Here is a 22,963-nt window from a genome sequence, read left to right as displayed (position 1 = left end):
CTTTACTCCCCACCAGGGCCACCGATGGACGACAGTGCTTCATTTGTCAGGTGGTTCGGAGGGCCACTGAAACACTACAAAGGCAGTTGTTCACTAATGAGACGAAAACAGATGGGTTGACTGAGCTTCTTCAACCAGGACCAGCTACATTTGAACTATGAATGCAATTTATACAAGCATTTGCAATGCAATAGGTCTTGCATTTACACAAGTTTAAGTTATTGGAATTGTAAATGACAATGCCTTGTATTTATGTTTTAAAAATGAAAACAAAAATAAAAGGCATTTTTATTTACAATGTTAATAGCTCAGACTCGCGTAAATGCAGGACTTATTTCATTGCAAATGCTTGTTTATATAGTACTTGCCTCATCGGTTTTAATATATTGTAGCACAATAACCCTCTGTTTATGTATTTATTCATTTAGTAATTTGTTGCTTTGAGGTCACTACAGACCATAAAAAAGAAGATAACTCCACAAGGGCTCAGGACGGGCAGGTAGAGTCTAACGCGGGGTGGGTTGCGTGATTCCAGAAATGTCTGCAGGGTAGAGTTGGGTGCAGAAAGGGTTACAGCAGGTGATCATGGAAGGAAGGTACTGATGTGCTAAGCCATGACTAGCTTTACTTCTCCAGTATTAGGGGTGTCTTTCATAGATTCACATGCTTGAATATTCCCCGTCGTCGAAGTGGGAGTCCCACGGTAAATAAAATAGCAATAATGCTAAATATATATAAATATATATAATTATAATACAAGAAAAAGAAGGAAATACAACTGAAATCCTCTAAAAACGATTCCTACATAGGAATGCAAGGCAAAGAGAAAAACCATTTGCAACACATTAGTGTCATTATGTTAGTCCAAACTACAGCCAATCAGGCGCCAGCACCCTCTAGAACTTTCTCCTCAGAAGCTCAAGCCCTCAGATTTTCTACCGCACGTCGTGTGAAGGGAGTCTCCCTGAGCTCTGCTCAGTTTTCTTCTCTTTACCTCTACTTCCAGAAATTTCTTCAACATGTCAAGTAATAAGTCTTTATTTAGACCCTGCTCTTCTTGTGGGAAGCTGCGCCTTTTTGAAAAGGACCCCCACCAGAAGTGTATTTATTGTTTATATCCGGATCATGAGGCTGCCAACTGCAAGTTCTGTAGAACTTTTTCTACTAAAACTCTGAAGGACAGGGAAGGCCGTCTTCTCCTTTGGCTGCAGCGTCTTAAGGACAAGGACTCTGTGGTGTCCGACGCAGAAAGTTTACATTCTGGTTTCTCTTCAGCAGCCTCTAAGCGTGGTAGTGTTCAGGAGGTTCCTTCTCCTTTCCTCAAGAAACCTAAACTGGCTTTGTCTGTGGCTCATGTAATGTCTTTGGCCACTCCTACCACCTCTACGCCCACGAGACCTGGCTCTCAGGCGTCTTTGTCTGCCTCTCGAGGTGTTTTCACACCTCTCAAAGTCCTGCCGTCGACGGGAGCGTCGACGAGCGCTCCGCCGACGAGAGCAGTTTTGCCTGCATCTTCAACGACTACGCTGACTACCACATCAGCATTCTTATCGTCGATGATGGTTTCGTCGACAGCCTCGACGTCGACGAGGGTTTCGTTGTCGTCTAAACCTGTCCCGTCGACGATTCCCATCTCGTCGACGAAGAAGAGAGAGTCCTCGTCGACGAAAGACCCGAAGACATCGTCGTCGTCGACGACGCCGTCGACTAAAGCCTCGTCGACGAAGCCACCGTCGACCAAGATCTCGTCGACGAAGAAGATCTCGTTGACGAAGACAGGCCCGTCGACGAAGACTCCGTCTATGGAGTCGGTACCAGCATCGACGATCACCCCGTCGACGACGTCCCCGTCGACGACTTCATCTGCAGTGGATCGCCCGTCGACGGTGATACCGTCGACGACCGCTCCTCGACGAAGGATTCTTCAAGATTACTGTTGACAAAATCGGCCTCGTCGACGCTAACTGCTACGTCGACGGCGGCACCGATTTCATTTGCATCATTGCCGTTAGTGCCATTGAAGACCGCAAAATCTTCACATCCTCGCACTACGGTACCCTGCCACCAGATCTCTGATCCAGAGCCTCAACCACCTTGTCCGATGTTCGCAACTACTTCGGAGCATGACACTGATTCGGCGCATGGAGAGGACACATTTGGGGAAGCACATAGTCCCTCTGATTTGATAATTAAATGCCAAGACACAGATTCTGATGATGGCAATGGCCCAGACTTTCAACAAGAGGAACAGTTCACTCAAGCTCCTGTGGCTACCATTCCTTTGACCTTGATATCTAATCTCCAACATATGCTGGACGATTATAATCGCCGTTTTCCTGCAACACCGCAGACTACACCTGCGTTATCTCCCGCTCCTGTGGCACTACCTCCACCTGCATTTCCGTCTATCGTACCACCTGCGCCTTCTCAGGTTCATAGGTCTATAAGCATCCACACCACTATATATCCGCAGGACGCGGATGAGGAGGAGGCGGATGCAGAACATGAGGACGGTGAAGTCCCTGACAACACGGATGATGAGGCAGGCGACCAGGATATGGCCGAATGGGATGATTATCGGGCGCAGATGCCCTCTCCTCAACCTGGTACCTCGAGTGAGTCTCCACCAGTAGATATCACCAGCTTCCATCATTTAATGGATAAAGCGGCTCAACGTTTCAAACTCCCACGATCACAACGCGAGGAGGATTGTTTTCTTTATGATTTTAAGGACAAACCTTTTAAGCAGGTACACACAATCCCTATAATTGAATTTGTTTGGAAAAAGGGCATTAAACTGATGAATGCTCCAAACTCCTTACCTGCTCAGATTCCGCGCCTTGAGAAGAAGTCCAAGGCCCCTACAGGTTCTCCAGCTTGCCTGCTTTCTCACCCCAAGCCGGACTCTGTCGTGACTCAGGCAGCACAACGTAGAGCACGGAATCCGGCGTCCCAAATCACAGCCCCTCCGGATAGAGAGGGTCGACGCTTGGATGCAATTGGCCGCAAGTTCTCAACCATGGCCTCCACATCTGTCCGAGCAGCCAATGCCTTAGCCATTTTGGGTCGTTATGACCGGCAGATGTGGTCAGACATTGCAGATTACATGGCGCTCATCCCTGATGCTTCCAAGGCTGACGCACAGCAGATTCTCCGCGATGGACAAAGAGCAGCGGAAGAAATCATCGACTGTGCAGTCGATATAGCTAACACAGGTTTCCGCCTCCTGGCAAGTGCGGCTGCACTCCGACGTCAAGGCTGGCTGAAGTCCACCTCCTTCCGGCAGGAAGTCCAAGCCAGAATACTGGATATGCCATACGATGTAGAATCATTATTCGGATCCCATATCGATGATGCCCTTGAATCCATCAAGAAGGACACCGATACGGCGAAGTCCTTGGGCACGCTACAATTTCGTAAGCAGTCCTTTCGAGGTGCGCGCGGACGCGGCACTTCTTCCAACTTTGGAGGTGGGCAGCAATACCGTTCAAACAATCAGAGCGGCCAACATTACACGCCCAATCAGCTGTCTCGACAACAACCCTCCAAGACATACAGAGGAAAGTCGTCCTATCGAGGCGCAAATCAGAAACGCCAATGACTTTTGCCACTCTCAAAGTGTTGGAGGACGAATCTCTCTGTTTTATTCCCAGTGGTCCTCGATCACCTCGGACCGCTGGGTTTTGGACATTGTCAAATGGGGTCATACCCTGGAGTTCACAGAGATTCCTCCTTGCACCCCACCTCGTGGCCCACCTCCTCCACATCTCGAGGAGCTTTACCATCAGGTCCGTCTTCTTGTGTTAAAAGGGGCAGTCGAAGTGGTCCCGAAACATCTAAGAGGGAAGGGTTTTTACTCTCGATTTTTCCTCATACTCAAGAAGAACGGAGATTGGCGACCCATTCTGGATTTGAGGGCTCTCAACCAGTTCCTAAAGTCTCAATCATTCCGTATGCTGACGCTACTGGAAGTCCTCCGTCTTCTATCCAGCGAGGATTTTATGACCACCATAGATCTTCAAGACGCGTACTTTCACGTTCCAATAATCGAACAACATCGCCAGTACCTGCGTTTCAAAGTGGGAACAATGCATTTTCAGTTCAAAGTTCTACCCTTCGGACTGCGTTCAGCTCCTCGTGTGTTCACGAAGGTACTGGCCCCAGTGGTGGCTCACCTGCGTCTACAAGGAGTTCAGATCTTTCCTTATTTAGACGATTGCCTTCTCAAGTCTCAATGCCACCATCAGCTGGGTCGGGACACGCACCTTTGCCAGCAGGTGTTTCAGTCTCTGGGGTTGACCATCAACGTCGAAAAGTCACAGTTTGCACCCCTGCAGACCAGGTCCTTCCTAGGAGCGATCCTAGACACGCAGCTCTCAAAAGCATTTGTCTCTCACGAGCAGAGTCTAAAGATACTTCGTCTGGTCTCACTCATTCGACGAAAACAGTCCGTTTCTGTTCGGACGTTAAAGTCATTCTTGGGAATGGCTTCGTCTTGTATCGCACTGATCCCAAATTGCAGGTTGCGCACCCGTCCTATTCAGGAAGAACTGGATTTACAGTGGCGTCAGGTCTCCGGGTCCTTCAACGACCTAGTTGCCGTCACAGCCCGCATGAAAATGAGCCTGTTTTGGTGGGCGCAGCTCGCGAATCAGGAAATGGGTGTGTCCTTCCTCGATCATGTTCCAGACCTGACGCTGACGACGGACGCCTCCCTGGAGGGGTGGGGCGCTCATGTCCAGGGCCTCTCCATCAAGGGCAAGTGGTCGCCCACGCAGCGCACGTGGCATATCAACAGGCTAGAATTGATGGCGATCTTTCTAGCGCTCAAATCCTTCCTCCCAGTTGTTCACGGGGAGTCAGTGCTAATCCAAACGGACAACACCACCAGTATGCACTACGAGAACAAACAAGGCGGAACCAGGTCTCCACTTCTTTCACGCTTGGCCCAGTCAATCTGGGATTGGGCTCTCCGCCATCGCATCACCTTGACGGCTGTACACCTTCCGGGTGTGTCAAACCTCCTGGCGGACTCTTTGAGCAGGTCCACTTCCTCAACACACGAATGGGAACTGCACCAACCGACTCTGGATCTTGTGTTCCGCCAATGGGGTTACCCAGATCTGGATCTCTTTGCAACACCGGAGAATCGGAAATGCCCGTCTTATGCAAGTTGGCATCCCCACCCAGGGTCCTGCGGGAATGCCCTTTTGATCAACTGGTGCGATCTATTCGCTTACGCTTTTCCACCGCTCCCATTAATACAGCGGGTACTGTGGAAGATGCCGAGGCAGCCCTGCCACATTCTGTTGATCGCACCTCGTTGGCCCAGACAGGCATGGTTTACGGAACTGCTTCTGATGTCCCAGTGCGCGCCCATTCCTCTACGTCCTCGTCCGAACCTACTAACTATGGATAAGGGCCTAGTGTGTCATCCAGATCCCTCAACGCTTCAATTGTGGGCATGGAACCTGAGCACCTTGAGTTCGCGGACTTGAACATATCCCAGGAGTGCAGAGACATTCTAGATCAAGCCAGAGCTCCGTCTACCATTAAGACTTACAAACTTAAATGGAAGCGGTTCTGTCATTGGTGCGTTTCAGCCAATATCCATCCCATCCATTCCACTCCTGAGCAGCTCCTTCCATTCTTTTTAAGCCTCGCTCAGTCAGGACTCTCTCATTCTACGCTGAGAGTTTTCTTAGCTGCAATATCTCGTTTCCGACATGATGGCTCTTCCTCCCTCTGTTCGTCGCGAGTTATACGTCAATTTTTCAAAGGGCTCTTCCGCAAGTTTCCACCTGTGCATCGCCCTCCGCCAGCTTGGCACCTCAATGTGGTATTAGCTCAACTTATGAAGTCACCATTTGAGCCTATCCATAAGGCCGATATAAAATTCATCACCTGGAAAGTTGCACTTCTTCTGGCTTTGACCTCATCTCGTCGCGTGAGCGACCTTCACGCTTTCACTGTCAAGCCGCCTTATCTACAGTTCAAACATAACGGAGTGGCACTGTGCACCAACCCTTCTTTCTTACCTAAAGTACCTACGGATTTTCATTTGAATGAGCCTGTGTTCCTTAAGACTTTCTTTCCGGACCCAAAATCTCCGGCGGAGCAGCGCCTACATTCTTTGGCCATCAAGCGATGTCTTAAATTTTACATTGCAAGAACTGCTCTTTTCCGCAAGTCCGACCAACTATTCATTGCTTATGGACGATTGCGCAGAGGACATCCAGTTTCCAAGCCGACAATTGCCCGGTGGCTTTCCTCAGCCATTGCCTTCTGCCACCAACAAGCGGGCAGACCATTGCAGTCTTCAGTGAGGGCTCATTCTACGAGGGCGATGTCTTCATCCACCGCCTTGTTTGCTGGTGTGCCACTTCATCAGATTTGCCGTGCAGCGACATGGTCCAGCAGGCACACCTTCACCAAACATTACTGTTTGGATGCCATCAATGAAGCGGATACCGCAGTGGGGCAGGCAGTGCTTCGCCATCTTTTTCAGTAAGGTGAGCCTCTGTTCCCTCCTCCTTATTGTTTCCTGTGATTGCTTTGATGTTATATGACTGTATTATTATTATTATAGTACTGTCTTGATATATTCTTCATATGCTTAGCAATCTCAGTTCTAGGAGGTTACTGCTTTCTATTCTATTCAAGCATGTGAATCTATGAAAGACACCCCTAATACTGGAGAAGAACAATTGTTACTTACCTGTAAACAGGTGGTTCTCCAGTATTGGTGTCTTTCATAGATTCACATGTGCCCCACCCTCCTCCCCTCAGAGGCTCTCTCCTCCTCATGCGCTCGTGGTTACTTTGTGCTACGAAAATCTGAGGGCTTGAGCTTCTGAGGAGAAGGTTCTAGAGGGTGCTAGTGCCTGATTGGCTGCAGTTTGGACTAACATAATGACACTAATGTGTTGCAAATGGTTGTTCTCTTTGCCTTGCATTCCTATGTAGGAATCGTTTTTAGAGGATTTCAGTTGTATTTCCTTCTTTTTCTTGTATTATAATTATATATATTTATATATATTTAGCATTATTGCTATTTTATTTACCGTGGGACTCCCACTTCGACGACAGGGAATATTCAAGCATGTGAATCTATGAAAGACACCAATACTGGAGAACCACCTGTTTACAGGTAAGTAACAATTGTTCATACAAGTGTTAGAACCATGTAACAGGTCGAAAGAGGCGACGTGCGCCCAGGGAGTTCAAAGACTGTTCTTATGGCAAAGTTAGAACTTTGCCTTAAGCAACTTCACGAAGGAACTCACCTTTATAGGAGGGTGTGTAGAACAGAATCCATGTCTTCCGAGCTGAGATGCAACAGACTGTTTAGATCGCAACTTGTGCTGTGCAGTGCTGCTGTTGGACTAACCAACAATTCAGCATGTTTGACTATCAGGCACAGTGGCATGCTGACAAAGAGCAAATACATAATTTAATAAATAAATGATAAATTAATATTAATATTATTAATACGTGCAATGATAATAATAATAATGTGTTTCATGTAGCATTCCTTTACAAACGTCTGACGTGTTTGAAAGCGCATGTGTTTACTCTTCATAAACGCAAAGAAAACCCGTTTCTTAGACTTATATGATTATGTTTGGGATATATTTTCTGTCACTTGGGACGGTAGTTATTTAATTTGACGATTTCGACTAAGATTTTCCTTATCGTTTGTCCTGTGATGAGTGATTAATTTCACAAACTCACTCTAAGATTAACAATCCGAGTGATAAGGACAATTACTTTTTTTTTTTGTTTAAATCGTTTTTATTAACCTTTTCTTTGTTTTGTTTGTTTTTGCACATTTCTCAATAATACATACAGTCGGAACAGCACTCATGTAATAGATGGAAAAAGGGGGAGGGGAAGAAGATGAAGCGCCAGCAGGAAGGTACATTTTGACAAGTAATAACATTGCAATGAAAATTCAGATGGCATTAGTTACATCAAGGCTAGCGACAATTTCTCAATAATGGCGGAATGGTGTGGACAAATCCCAGCATCAGGCAGTATGCAAGGAATTCAGGCAATAAAACATACAGTCAGAGTATTACTTATGTAACAGATGGAGAAGGAGAGAAAATTGGTTGTTAGTGATAAGGCACTCTTGGGCTAATAACAACATGGCAATGAAAGTTCAGAGTGCAGAACTTACATCAAAGCTTGCAGCAATATCTCAAGAAGACAGAGTGATGCTGGCAAATCACTGCATCAAACAGTATGCGAGTAATGTGAGAACAGTGCCGTTCAAACGTAGCCTAGGACACATGGCACAAGAAAATGAGAACAACGAAAGTGAAGGAAGGGTAGGGTAGAGTCGCCAAGACCTAGGCCATAACCAAACTCGCCGGAGGACCTTAAACACCTCCAAGTCTCAGTGGCAGCAGGGTTCAGTGGTAGAGGGGCAGTGGTGATCTGGGCGTCAGTGTTAGTCTGTAGTCGCGTCAAGGTGCAGGGGGGTATCCTGAGTGGTAATCCTGTGCGACGCAGGTGGGGATCCTGTGTCTATGCCTGTTTCCAAAAGCTTGGAGACCATCACATCCCAATGAGGTGCAGGGGGAACATGCGAATGCCACGCAGGTCTTCCCTGCGTATCGCTGCTCCCTCCGCCCTCGCCCAATTGGATAGGGATCGGCGTCAAGCAAGAGGGTGAGGTGGTAGGGGGGATTTCCATCGCTTGGTGATTAGGCGCTTGGCTGTTATTAGGCCTAGGTCTAGGAACAGCGTGGCAGCTCGATATTTCTAGTTTCTGCTGAAGAGGTGCAGTACATGGGCTGCCCAGGTCAGGGGAACGGTACGGGATGTGCAACGTATGAGGGTAGCCGTCACGGTGTTCCAGAAATCAGTCAGGACAGAGCGACCCCAAAGCATATGTATCAAGTCAGCATCCAATTGTCGGCAGCGGGGGCAAGCTACATCTACACGGAGGAAGTATCTGTTTATGTGAGCTGGATAAGGTAGGCTTGATGTAGTATGAAAAAGGTTATCTGTCGGAATCGTTGATTCCGGGGGATACGGGTCGGACCTCAACGCGCGGCCAACCATTCCTTATCCGTGAACGCTCTACCCAGGGCCTACTCCCAGCGTAGTCAAAGTCGAGTGAGATCTGTTTCCGTGTGCTGTCGAAGCGAGGATGCAAACCAGCGTGTGAGGGGAGACATCCTTTACAACGCAACTTTTACCACGCAGTGCCTTTATGATGCAACTATTACAACGCATGTCATTACAACGCATTGCGCTGGGGGGCGCTCTAGGATAGGGAATAGATTTAATTTACTATCCAACACCTTCCCTACTATCCACGGGGACTGGAGTTGGAATAGTAAATTAAACTATTCACTATCCAGCACCCCTTAGCGCTATGCGTTGTAACAGCATGTGTTGTAAAAACTGCGATGTAAAGGCATGCGTGGTAAAAGCATGCGTTGTAATGTCATACATCCGCGTGTGAGGTGCCGTCCCCTCCCCATCATGTGAAGGTATTGCAAAGTGTGGTGCATGGGAGGTTCCTGAGCACGCGCGCCCCACTTGGATGCTAAGGAGGCTATGAATGTTCTGTGTAGTAAAAACTGCCCATGATGTATATTCTCCCCTATTATAAGTTCCTGAAACGGAATAAGAGTGCAGTCTTGAAATAGGTCCCGCATATCTTGTATCCCTTCCGAAGTCCAGTGATGTAGCTCTGCTGCCGTCGCGTAAGTGCCCCCTCGCGGGGTTCCTAACAGTGGGATAGCAGGGGCGTATGGAATGGTGGTTCTAGTGAGGAAAAGGCATCTGCGAAAGCATTTGTGTGCTACAGTGAGGAGAAAAGTATCCGGAGGTCTAAGCGCTGAGCAGAGGCGGAAGGCCTGGAGCAAAGTTTTCAGCTGCAGTGGGGGTTGCAGGGAGGCCGTGCCTAGTAGGTCACGAGTGGAGATCCACCTGGCGATCCATTGCAGCTGGGAGGCCAGGTAGTAATGTTCAAAATTGGGTACCGCAAGGCCGCCCAGCTCTGTAGGTAGATACAGTTTTCCCATGGACACCCTATGGTGCGAGGTCCCCCATATGAAATCTTGCACTACACCCTCCCTCTGCTTGAAGAAGGGGGGAGATTATGAGGGGTAGAGTGGTAAAATAATAGAGGAGGCCAGGAAGGACCACCATTTTAACCAGAGCGATCCTACCAGAGATCGCTAACGGGAGAGTTTTCCAGAAACCCATCTGGGACCGAATCGCAGTGGTAGCTTGGACAATGTTTCCGTCAAAGAGGTCAGCCTTGGTGCGATAAATCCAGACACCCAAGTAACGGAAAGGGTCAGTGCACCAGGCCACCGGTGCTTGCCCAAGTGTGTAGCCTGGGTCCGGAGTATCCCTTAGGAACGGGGAGAATATGGACTTTACCGGGTTGACTGGCAGCCTGGAAACTCGTGCAAAAAGGCTAAGGGCATGATCAAGGGAAGGAGGAATACCATGAAGATCCCTGGCATATATCAACAGATCGTTGGCGTAGAGCCATATGGTGTGTATGCCATCCCCTAATTCAATCCCCATGTCAACGTGCGTGCCGATATGAGCCGCCAGCGGCTCCACTGCTACTGCAAACAGTAGCGGGGACAACAGGCATCCCTGCCGGGTCCCACGTCGCACTGGAATCGGATCTGAAATATATGGGCCCGTCCGAACATGGACCGATGGATTACTATATAACAGCTGCACTAAGCCTAGGCAGTAAGGGCCAGCTCCAAAACGAACCAGGGTGGCAAAGAGGAAGTTCCAGGGTAGCGAGTCGAAGGCCTTCTCAAGGTCTAACACCATGCAACCGGAGTGGGGCCAGGTGGTTTCGGGCGTATTCCGCCACTCGAAAGTAGCGGCGTAGGTTTCGGGCCATGCTACGCTGTGGAACAAACCCGTTCTGGTCCGGGTGCACCAGATCAGGAACAAGCGGGGCCAGCCGGTTGGCCAAGACCTTTGCCAGGATTTTATAATCCGAATTTAAAATAGTGATCGGCCGGTAGGACCTAGGGGATGTGGGGTCCTTACCAGGTTTCAGCAATGACGCTACGTTAGAGGTACGCATGGTGAGGGGGCAGGGTCCCTTCTGAGATTGCCTCTAGAAACACCGAGTGTAGTTGTGGTACTAAATGTTCCGCATAGGTTTTGAAAAATTCCGTTGAGAGTCCCTCTGGCACTGGAGTTTTACCCGAGGACAAGGCATGTAACGCATCTCGTATTTCGTCTTCAACTAGAGGGGAGTCCAGCTCCAGGAACTGACACACCGTGAGAGTAGGTAACCCCACCGTGTCTAGGGAGAATCCTATGGCCTGTGCGCTACCTGTCAGAAGGTTGTCATAATGACAAGTGTAGTGTTCAGTCCTCAGTGCGTGTATATGCCCCTGGGTGTTACATTCTCTACCATGATCATAGAGTAAGAGATGCATGGGGCTCTGGGGATGCTCCTGCCTAATCAAATAGGCCAGCGGTCTCCCGGCTTTTTCTGCGGTCGAGTGTGAGCTGATCGAGTGCGCCAAATAGTTATGACAGCGCAGGCGGTCTAGAAGCGTCGCTCGCTCGGTATGAGCAGCATCGAGATGTTGCTGCTTCGCAGGGTTGGTGACTATCTGTGATTCTATTAGGAGTAACCGTCCCTCTATGTGGGACAATGAAGTGTCTAACTGCCTGCGAATACTCCACGTCTGTCCCAGACAATGACCTCTGATCACCACCTTAAAGGCCTCCCACTCAGTGAGGACCGAGTCTGCGGAGCCGGTATTAAGTGCAAAATTGTTGGCTATTGCCAAATCCAGCAAGCTTCGGAAGAGGGGATCCTCCAGGGCTGCGGTCTGTAAGCGCCAGGTCGGAACCGGTGGGGATGGCGCCTTCCAGGCCAGATGCATCAACAGGGGGTTATGATCGGAGTGTGTTCGACCAAGGTAGTCCGTCGCTTGTATCAAGGGGAGGAGGGCTGCAGATGCGAGTATACGGTCAAGGCGCACATGTAGTTTATGGACTGGGGAATAGAAGGAGTATACCCTGGAGTGAGGATGACGTTCCCGTCAGACATCTGAAAGGGCCCAGTTACCCATCCACGTGTTTAAAAAGCGAGCGTTGGAGGAGGCGGTGGTACTAGTGCGAGCAGGAAAGGGACGGTCAAGGGAAACATCAAGTACTGCATTAAAATCCCCAGCCAAGAGCCACGGGACGTCCCTCCAGCAGAGCAGTATCTCTAAGAGATCATTCAGAAAGGTACCTTGGGCTACATTGGGAACGTATAAGGAACCCTGTAAAATCAGTTGGCCGCTCAGTCTTCCGCTTATCAGGACATACCGCCCCATTGAGTCTGTCAGTACTTCCCCTTCTTCCCACGGGCCGTAGACGAGTAGTTGGTGCTATAAATCTGGCCACGCCAACGTCGGTGCAAGCGTGTGATTTCAGTGGCCACTAGGTGTCGTTCCTGTAGGAGTGCAACACTCGTCTTACGACGCTGCAAGTAGGCATAGATGGCGTATCGCTCAGAAGGTGTTTGGATACCCTTGACATTCCAAGTTAGGACGTTAAGGTTGGTCATCGGGGTAAAGAAAATCAGTGTGTCCCACCCGGGTACTGATGAGCACTCTGTATGAAGGAGTCCCTTGAATGAGGAGGACAGAGAGGCGACGGGTCTGTAGGGATGGCGACGCGCACAGGGGGTGAAAATTAAGATGATGAGGCAATATGAAACTTTGCAACAGGAAGAGAGCGGAACCCCAACATGGGGAACTGCCCAAACAATCGTTCCAAATTATGGCTACGGAAGTATCGTCGTATGACTGGGGGGGGGGAAAGAATGTAGACTAAAGAATAAGAGGAGTCAATGTAGGGGCTACCCCCTTAAATTATATTGAAAGAGCAGGAGATAAAGCATCACAAATGTATATGAAGAAACCTGTTCAGAGGCACTATGATGTTCTAACATTTATATAAGGCACAAGTCAGCTAATGGCGGGTCTTCGGGGGTGAGAATAACCTGAAAGAGGAAATAAACAATGTAAGGGCTGACCCTTTCCAGCACCTCAAGAGAGTATGCGAAGATAGGGGGGGGGAGAAAAGCGGCCCCCCAGCCCTTGGCTGCTAGAAAGAATCAAACAAGTCCTGAATTAGTGGGGTAGTCCAGTATGCAAGCAGAATTAACATCAGATAATGCCATCCGCGGTCTGCGGGGTGACACCCCGAAGTGGTGGAAAATCTGCATCCATGGACCATTCCGGCATGGACTCAGGGGCTCCGGACCAAAACGGGGAGGCAGCAGAGATGGCCGGAGACGGGGATCTGGAGGGCTATTGGGCTGCCATCACCTCCAGAGCCCCCTGTGGCTCCAATCTGATTTGGTCAGGACCGGGGACAGTCACCATAAGACCCCCGCTCTTGCCCTACCTCCTCTGCGTGTACCTCTGCGGGGGCGGTCACGCTGATGGGACTCTTCAGATGGTTTGGGTGCCGTCCCCAACCCCTGTTCCTCGAGCCAGTCCCAAGTCTCAGCAAGGGAATCAAAGTACTTTGTAGATCCATCTTTGATGATTCCCAGACAGCCCAGGAAGAGCGAGGAGTAGCGGAGGTCCAGATCCCAGAGCTGGTGTTTTACTGCTGTGAAGGTGGCCCGCCTCCTCTGCACCTGGGCCGTGTAATCAGGAAAAAGAGAAACAGACACGCTTTGCACCTTAGGGCCTGGGTGCTTGCCCAGTTTCCATAGAATGATGTCTCTGTCCCTGAAGTTCATGACTCGAAATAGGAAAGGGTGAAGGCGCGCTCAAGGAGGAGGTCTGCGAGCAGGTATTTGGTGAGGCAGCTCCACTACGAACTGTAGGGAGAGTGATCCGGGGGCCATAAGCTCCTTAATCCAGGCCTCCGGGTCCCGCCCCTCCGCCCCTTCAGGTAGATTGACTACGCGGATAATATTTCGGCGGGAGCAACCTTCCGCATCATCCACTTTGTCTTCTAGGGTACAAACTCGATCCAGTAGATCCTGAAGTGCGGAGGAGCAATTTTGGGACCGGGGTCGGAGGTCTGCTAGCGTGGCCTCAGCCTCACTCACTCGGTCTGAGAGTTTGTGTTCGTCGGCCCAAAGGAGTGTGGCACTACTCTGGTAAGGCTGCTGCTTAAAAATTACTCGTGGTAAATAAAAGCGCTACCAAATCGATTTAGGATTTGTAGCACAGCATTTTATGTCATTTGCATCTTGCTCGTTTTTACCCCCTGCACTTTGGAACTGTTAGAGCGGTTAAGGCTCTGTTTTAAACAAATTTGTTTTAAGTAAAAGAAAACGATTTAGGATTTCTTTTAAAACCTACCTGTCTTACTGCATTTCCTATTTGGCTGCCGACTTCCCAGCCCCGAACCACCGCGGCAGTGTGCCGTTTGAGTGGAGGGCGACCAGGAAGTAGGCAGACCAATCGCTGGACACTTCTGGTGGGCGGGAGGGCGGAGCCAGGCTCCCGCACTTCGCACTACATTAGGCGAAGGTGTCCGCGGACGCGCAGCACTACTCTGGTAAGGCTGCTGCTTAAAAATTACTTGTGGTAAATAAAAGCGCTACCAAATCGATTTAGGATTTGTAGCACAGCATTTTATGTCATTTGAATCTTGCTCGTTTTTACCCCCTGCACTTTGGAACTGTTAGAGCGGTTAAGGCTCTGTTTTAAACAAATGTGTTTTAAGTAAAAGAAAACGATTTAGGATTTCTTTTAAAACCTACCTGTCTTCCTGCATTTCCTATTTGGCTGCCGACTTCCCAGCCCCGGTCCACCGCGGCAGTGTGTCGTTTGAGTGGAGGGCCACCAGGAAGTAGGCAGACCAATCGCTGGACACTTCCGGTGGGCGGGAGGGCGGAGCCAGGCTCCCACGCTTCACACTACATTAGACCAATGTGCCAGCGACCGCGCAGTGGACGCGCCCAGCGGGCGCGCCGCTGACGTGCCAAAGGCAAGCCCATCTGCGCCAGTCCGCGACCGGCCAGGGGCCAGAACACCTGTCCTTGCCGTACCTGCCCTACACATCACCATCAAATACTCACGAGAGGCACTACTAACTTTGCACATAACCCAGGTAACAACCCCTCACAATGCGCCTTAGCCCACCCCGGATTCACGTTCAGTCCAATCTCCTGCTACTTCTGTTAATGGTCCAGCATGGGGCACAGTCAAATAAGCAGCCAAGCTGCTCCCAATCTTCCCAAGCTATCTTGTATCTACCTCAACACTAGATCTTTTCCTAAACACTCCCCTGATATATGGGACCTCATCAATTAAAGAAATCCCAATCTTGTTTTCATCCCTGAAACCTGGATGGACGACAATAATTCCCCAGATATTGTCAATACATTACCAGCTAACTACAAAATTGTCAAACAAGACAGGCACGGCCGTAGGGGTGGAGGGGTAGCATTCATGTTCAAAGATCATCTGACCTGCCAACCTGTTCAAGTGGCACCACAGAATGAACACAAAATACTCCCCTTCCAAATACTTAACGAAGGCCTTATCATCCTGGCAGGAGCAGTGATCTATAATCCCCCAGGTCACCAAGCTGACTTAAGTACCAGGTTACTCACCCAACTCCTTCCAGTCTGCCTGAAACACAAGAACTACCTGTTGATAGGGGACTTTAACGGACATTACGAAAATAAAGACAGCCCGGTTGTCTCTCAACTGGAGAGCGACATGCAGATACTTCAACTCAAACAGTGGAGCGAGGGGCCCACCCACATAGCTGGCCACACGCTTGACCTTCTTTTATCTAATATCGAAGCCACTTGCATCCATGAGATCAAGCCTTTACTTTGGACAGACCACTCGCTCATAGCCTTCACACTCGGTCTACCAGTTAAAGCAATTAAGTTCTGCAAAACTCATCAGACATCGAATCGTGCCTGGAGGCTTGTTACTGAATCATCATTTCTAGCACACTTCACATGCTCCGAAGTACAGACATTAGGAGATCTCCCAGCATGTACAGGAGCTGCTAACCTTGAGTCAGAGATCTGTACAACACTGGACAAACTGGCCCATTACAGAAACATAAGCAACCGCAAAGACCACACACGGAAAAATGGTACACCCCACAACTAAAAAAACTCAAGAGGAAATGCCAAAACCTCGAACATCTATTGAGATTCTCAAAAAATTAATCGGACAAACTGAGGTACAAATCCGAACTTAAATCCTACAATCACGCCATAAAAAATGCAAAAAAATCCTACTATGCCCTCCGAATTAATGAGAATTGTAACCCCGCTAAAGAACTGTACAGAATAGTCAGAGAACTTAGTAAACCAGCCAGCATGTCCCAAACTCTACCTCCATCAGTCGACGCAGGCGAAAGAATAAGTGACTTCTTTTCGGCTAAGATAAAGAAAATCTATTCCTCCTTTGATACTCCCAAAAAAGCCGATATAACGAATAGGGACCTCTCGATTCCCCATCCAGATGCCACATCAAGTATGTGTAATTTCACACACCTTCAAGAAAATGAGGTCCTAAAGGCCATGGGTGAAGTAAAATCTGGATCCCCGTTAGACCCTTGCCCTCACTTCATTTTTGCTCAGATCGCCCCCATTCTGTGCCCATACATCACCCAACTCAGTACCGCCACCTTTCCTGACATATGGAAACACGCTGCAGTAATCCCTCTGTTAAAAAAAGCTGGAACCGATGTTCTCAATCCCGAAAACTACCACCCTATATCCCAACTCCCCTACCTCTCCAAAAGTCCTGGAAAGATTGGTGAATAGGAAATTATCCAACTTCCTAGAAACTAAGGGCCAGATGTAGGTAATTCCCATTTACAGACTCTTAAATACCGTATTTTACCAATTCGGTATTTAACCACTTGGATGCTAAGGTCATTTCTGAGCTTCCATTGAATTTCCATTGAAATCAATGGAAACTCCATGACGAGTTACCCTTGTCATTAGCACTGAAGGGGTTAAGAGTCTGTAAATGGGAAGGGGGCAGATTTAGGTAATTCCGAATTCAGGAATACCGAATCTGTAAGATTCGGTATTTACCGATTCGGTAAATACCGAATCGGTATTGCCCATTGATTCCTATGGGTCTTGAAGCCCATAGGAATCAATGGGCAATACCGATTCGGTATTTACTGAATCGGTAAATACCGAATCCTGCAAGGGTGCAGGGGGTGTCACTTTGACACCCTCTAGCACCCCAAGTACAGGCTTGTGTGACATGTGGCACACATACATGCCCTAAGGGCATGTCTGTGTGTCACATGGCACAGGTGTGCATGCACAGATGTGCATGCACACCTGAATTCGGTATTTTACCACACTATGGGATTGTGTGGTAAAATACCGACTCTTAAGGGCCTGTGGCACTCTTAGGAGTGTCAGCTACATATGGATTTACTGATTCGATAAATATACCGATTCCGTATTTTACTGAATCGGTATATTTACCGAATCGGTAAAATTACCGATTCTTTAAATAAAAAGGCCCCTACATCTGAAAACCCTAATACCGGTCGGAAACGGCCGAAATCGGCCGTTTCCGACCAGTATTAGGGCTCCTACATCTGGCCCCAATAGTCTTCTAGACCCATCACAGACGGGATTTAGGACAAAACATAGCACAGAGGCAACACTGTTGGCTGTATCAGACAATATTAGGTCTTGTACCGACCAAGGAGGGGCAGTCGCGCTGATATTGCTGGACCTGTCAGCGGCGTTCGACACGGTCTCACACAAAAGTTTGCTAGAAACCCTCTACGAAAAAGGAATTTATTCAAAGCATTGAGCTGGATCTGCTCCTTCCTAAGCAACCAAACTCAATCAATTCCCCTCGGCCAATATCAATCCAAATCAAGCCTCATCAGCTGTGGCATCCCACAGAGAGCATCACTGAGCCCCACCTTATTTAATGCCTATGTCTTCTCACTGGCCAAAATCAGCAGGAAGTGGGGCATTGGTATCTGCTCCTATGCTGATGACACACAGCTGATGGTGGATATGGATGAAAAGCCGGAGGTCTCTAAATCAAAGTTACACAACTGCCTCACGGAAATGGCTCAATGGATGCATGAGCACTGCCTAAAGTTGAAAGCAGGGAAATCTGAGATCCTACTCTTTGGAGGTGCTAAATTAGTCTGGGATGCCACATGGTGGCCACTCTCTCTTGGCGCTGCCCCAACTCCAAAACACTGCGCAAAAAACCTGGGCATCACCATTGATGACACCTTGTCCATGAAGGACCATGCATGGGGCCTCTGCGGCAAAAGTTTTGCTACCCTGAAACTCCTGGCTAGGCTCTTTCCCTGGATACCTCAGGACTGCAGAAGATCTGTCACACAAGCCTTGCTGGTCAATCAAATGGATTATGGGAATGCACTATTTGTAGGCATGAACGAGCGCCTGTTCACACGACTCCAGGTGCTTCAGAACGCTGCCGCCAATCTTGTCTGCAACAAAGGCAGGCTAAGCTCTGCCTCTACGTGCATGAAGATCTTGCACTGGCTACCCATGCGACAAAGAGCAGCATTCAAGCTGCTCAGTCACGCACATAAGGCTCTGTATCGAACTGGCCCGTTATTTCTCCAGGTGAAAATCGAGTTCTATGTCCCCTCTAGGAGCCTTCGTTCACTTCATTTAGCTCTGGCCAGAACCAAACGCATCAGGAAAGTGAGAACCGGAGGGCGATCATTTTCTTATTTGGCAGCTAAGAAGTGGAACGAGCTACCTCCGGACCTACGGCTTACTCCCAACTACATACTGTTTCGGAAAAAACTAAAAACTCATCTATTCCCCAAGCATTAAGTCCCACTCCCGTAGCTTTACCAGGATATCCTCTACCAGTGCCTTGATATCCCTCGGGATGAATGCAGCGCTTAACAAATAAATAAATAAATCCGAGGTGATGGTATCTATGCGGCCCTCCAAGGATGTGCGGGTCAGGTCCAGGGCGTTGCCGATGTGTTCCACTGCTGCCAGCACAGAGTCCAGTTTGGTGGCAATGTCGGACAGACCCATCGCTGTCGGTGATCTGTAGGTCGTGTGTAATGACCCTGCCTGGCCCCCGGGAGGCGCATCGCGAGAGACATTGTGTCTCAGGTGACCCATGACGATCTGCTGAGCGCTCTTCATAGGGAGCAAGGCCGAGCCGCCAAGTCCTCGCGAACCCTCCAACTTAGCGACCCTGTCTGCTATCCGGTTCAGGCTCTCCACAGTGGAGCACCACTCTAGGTAAAATGTCTCACCGCAGGAGTGCATCACCTTAAGAGGACCTGTCCTGGGAAGGGCCACTACCACCCCAGCAGACAACAGCTGCCTCCAGTGGGAGGGTGACATTGTGCACCAACTTTTAATGTTAGGGGGAGCAAGACACAAGCACAATCGACTCTCCTAGGCCACAGCAGGCGGGGCTACTCAGTCTTAGTCCCGTGTAGATGAGGGCCCCTAGGCCCGACCAACCCCCGCAAACCCCCACCTTACACGGGCGTCACAGTACCAGAAAAGTTGTAATGACCGCCGCATGCACCCAGTCAATGGGGCCCTCCGCACAAGTCACCACTTCTGGAGCCCTAGGCCCGACCGGCCCCCGTGGCTCGCACCATCTGCCAGGAACACAGGAGTGGTGGCGCCGCTATCAGGCAGGGGATCCCTAGGCCTGATCGACCCTCGTGATCGCCCACCGCCACCAGCCGGCACGCCACGCGCTCCCCACAAGCCTACATCCGCAGTGCAGGCCCCACCGGGCTACTCCAGAGTTGTGCCAGCAGCCCCGCAGATGCAGTCCGAGTCACTGGGCACCCACCACGAGCCGCCACCGGTCCACAGAGAGCATAGGGTGCCCTCTCCCACTCGCGGCGCCACTAAACGAGGAGGCGGTGGCCAGTGGCCTCAGGATTGCCGCGGGGCCGCCACACTCGGGCTACCTGCCTTCACAGGCACAAATGGAGTAATATCATAGAGGCACACTGTAGCTGCGGGCCCCTTCATGAGAGCGGACAAGCAGACTCTGTGATTTCCAGTCCGCGGTACTGTCCCACAACTCTGGGCCCCAAAGGACGGAGCAGCGCCGGATCAAAGCACCAGACAATCCACAGACCGTTGCAGGCAAATGGCCCACCACATCAGCTCAGCAACTCCAGTTCGTAGGTCCAGTGCAGCAACCCTGTCACCTGGGGCATGTGGTGGGGTCCCAGAGTCCGACGACTCCCGTGGCCTCCACCCCGCCGGGCAGCTACAACAGTATATAGCTCTGTGCCCAGACAGGTGGGCCCTAGGCCCGACCGACCCCCGTGGTCCCCGACACCGATCAGATGCCCCAGCTGCAGAAGAGAGGCCGCCTCCACCACCACTCAGGGACCTCGGCACAGCACTCCGGTGGGGGCCTTGGGCCCGGCCAACCCCCGCGGCCACCCCCCAGCTCGCGGTGCAGCACAGTCGCAGAGCTCACCCCAGCAGCCCCGCGGTGACCCCCACACCGTGTCCAGCCGGGGGGCCAGCGGGAAGAGCACCCCGCAGCGTAGACCAGATCCGCGCGGGTACAAGGCGGTGTCAACATCCCCCAGACCACCGCCTGCATCCAGTCCTGCCCTCCTCTGTTGATCTGCGATTTGGAGGGCGGCAGACTATGGCCCTCCGGTTTCCCTGTCAGGGCTCTCACAAATGGCCGCCGGAGTTCGGGGAAGTCCTCTCCAGAGGCTGCCGAGCCTCACAGGCACTGTGGATGCGGGTCAGGCCGGGGAAAACCGCAGATCTCAGGGGATGCTCAGGATAAGCGGGGGATTCACTACAGAGAGCTAGCAAGACGCGCCCGCCATCTTCGGCGCTTGGCCACGCCCCCATCTCCTTCACCTCGCTCTGTCAAACTGCCAGTTGTTGACTGCGTACTTGTCGCTCCTCCTCATGGACTTCAAGAAGGCTTTCGACTCTGTAGACTGGCGGTACCTAGGGGAGGTGTTGGCAGGGCTGGGATTCGGGAAGTATTTCTGTAACCTGGTGAAGCTTCTGTGTAGTGGGCCGCAGGCTCGGGTGCTGGTCAACGGCAATCTGCCACAACCCTTCCCTAGTAGGAGAGGTACGAGACAGGGATGCCCCCTCTCATCCCTCCTCTTTGCTCTGGCGATGGAGCCCTTCGCTTGCCTCCTACGGTCAGACAAACAAATTATGGGGTGGCAATGGCCCGGTCTGGTTGAGGACATAATCGCTCTTCACGCAGACAATGTTCTGTTATTCCTGGCCGAACAGCGCAATTGGGACCCCGGTTTCTTCGCGGGTTGACTCTTTGAGCAGGCATCCGGCCTCCAACTGAACTCCGCTAAGCCCGTCCTGGTCCCCTCCATCTCTTGAGAGACTGCTTTGACTGGCAGACAACGAGACCCCTCCGGAAACAGTCCTTCAAATTCCTTGGGATTTGGATCGTTCTTCTCCCAGACCTTGCCTGGTCGCTCACTGTAACCCCGCTAGTAAAGAGCACGCACTGACCTCCTCAGATGGCAGGCGCTGCCTCTGAACCCCACGGGCAGAATAGCCATACTCAAAATTATAATTTTACCCAGGTTCATATATGTACTTCAGAACCTACCTTTACTCTTCTGGCGGGCGTGGTTCAGGGAAATGGACAATCTAGCCACCAAATTCCTCTCTGGGGGTCAGCGGCCATTTGGAGGGCAGCAGACTATGGCCCCTTTGGGATCCCACCCTATGATGGTGGATTAGGAATGACGAGCCTGTATCTCTACTACTTATCAACCTGACTTTTCACTATACACGACTGGTGCAACGGCGGGTGGTCAGATCCAGCATACAAAGTAGAACTACACACCCTGGGCTTGTCTAATATCCAGGGGGATAGTATACAGCAGTGCCGTTCCCAGAGCCCTGCCAGTGGTAACGCAGGGTGTGCTGCTGGCTTGGAAGGCCTATCTGCGCCACACCCAGTGGTTGGGCAAACTGACTCAGTATACCCCACTTTAGCAGGGTACCTGGCTCCGGGAGGTTGCCTACCTCTCTGGCTTCCGAGCGTGGGATCTCATTGGTGTATCACAGTTGAGAGGCATATGAGGAGGTAATCGTATTCCCTACACCCTTCACAATTCTACCGTTATTTGCAACTACACCACGCCCTTCCCTCCCACATCTCAGAGGGCACCTCCTTGCCAGAATACAACCCACCCGAAGCTCAAATCATGACTAGCAACCAGGGGCGTAACACAGGCCCCCGCAGCCCACGCGGTGCGGGGGGGGGCCCTAGCTCCAAGGGGCCCCCTCGGCACTGCACTCTGGCCGGAGAGCTCCTGATTGAGCCCGGAGGGGGCCCCCCTAAGTACCGTGCAGGGAGGCCCCCTCACTTTTCGTTACGCCAGTGCTGGCAACCTGTGAAAGGTGGGGATTTCCCGCATATATCGGTCCCTCACGAACAACACTCCCTCCACACTTCACAGACTTGGAGACCGATGGGAGGGATGGCTCTGGACCCTGGAGGATGACGACTGGCGGGACGCACTCATGACACCCAAAACAATTACACCCTCTGCGAGGCTTTGCTTAGTCCAAATATACTACCTCCACACCGCTTACCTCCCACCGCGTTGCCTTCACCCCGCAGGGCTCCGACCTGATGCGCCATGCCCCCATTGTGATCACCCACACGCTGATTTCTTCCACATGGTTACACGCTTTTGGGAGTCAGTTGTGGGGAACTCACTGAGGTTTTGGGCTGGGAGGTTCTCCTTAACCCACTGAACTTAATCCTAGGGGTCACTGATGGGTTAGAGGGATCCAGAGCGTACAAACTCTTCCAGAACACAGCCGTGATGGTGGCTAAGAGGGACTTCGGCAAACTGGCTGAATCCGGTTGCGCCCACCATGGCAGGATGGAGCAGGGGGGTGGATTGGTGTGTGGCACAGGAGAGGCCCTTGTATGAAGCCAGGGAATGCCCGAAGAAGCATCGCAAAGTATGGAGTAAG

At 50.7% G+C, this 22,963-nt stretch overlaps 1 protein-coding gene across 5 annotated transcripts in view; it reads left to right on the top strand.

The window, feature by feature from the left end:
* The window catches only part of ANKRD31 (ankyrin repeat domain 31), a 2,265,957-nt gene that overhangs the window by 1,802,459 nt on the left and 440,535 nt on the right, over window positions 1-22,963 (top strand). The window lies entirely within an intron of this gene.

The sequence above is a fragment of the Lissotriton helveticus genome, chromosome 2_1 (assembly GCF_964261635.1).
Source record: "Lissotriton helveticus chromosome 2_1, aLisHel1.1, whole genome shotgun sequence".
In the NCBI taxonomy this organism is placed as follows: domain Eukaryota; kingdom Metazoa; phylum Chordata; class Amphibia; order Caudata; family Salamandridae; genus Lissotriton; species Lissotriton helveticus.
The sequence above is the reverse complement of the archived record's forward strand: the minus strand, read 5'-3'. Positions and strand labels throughout refer to the sequence as shown.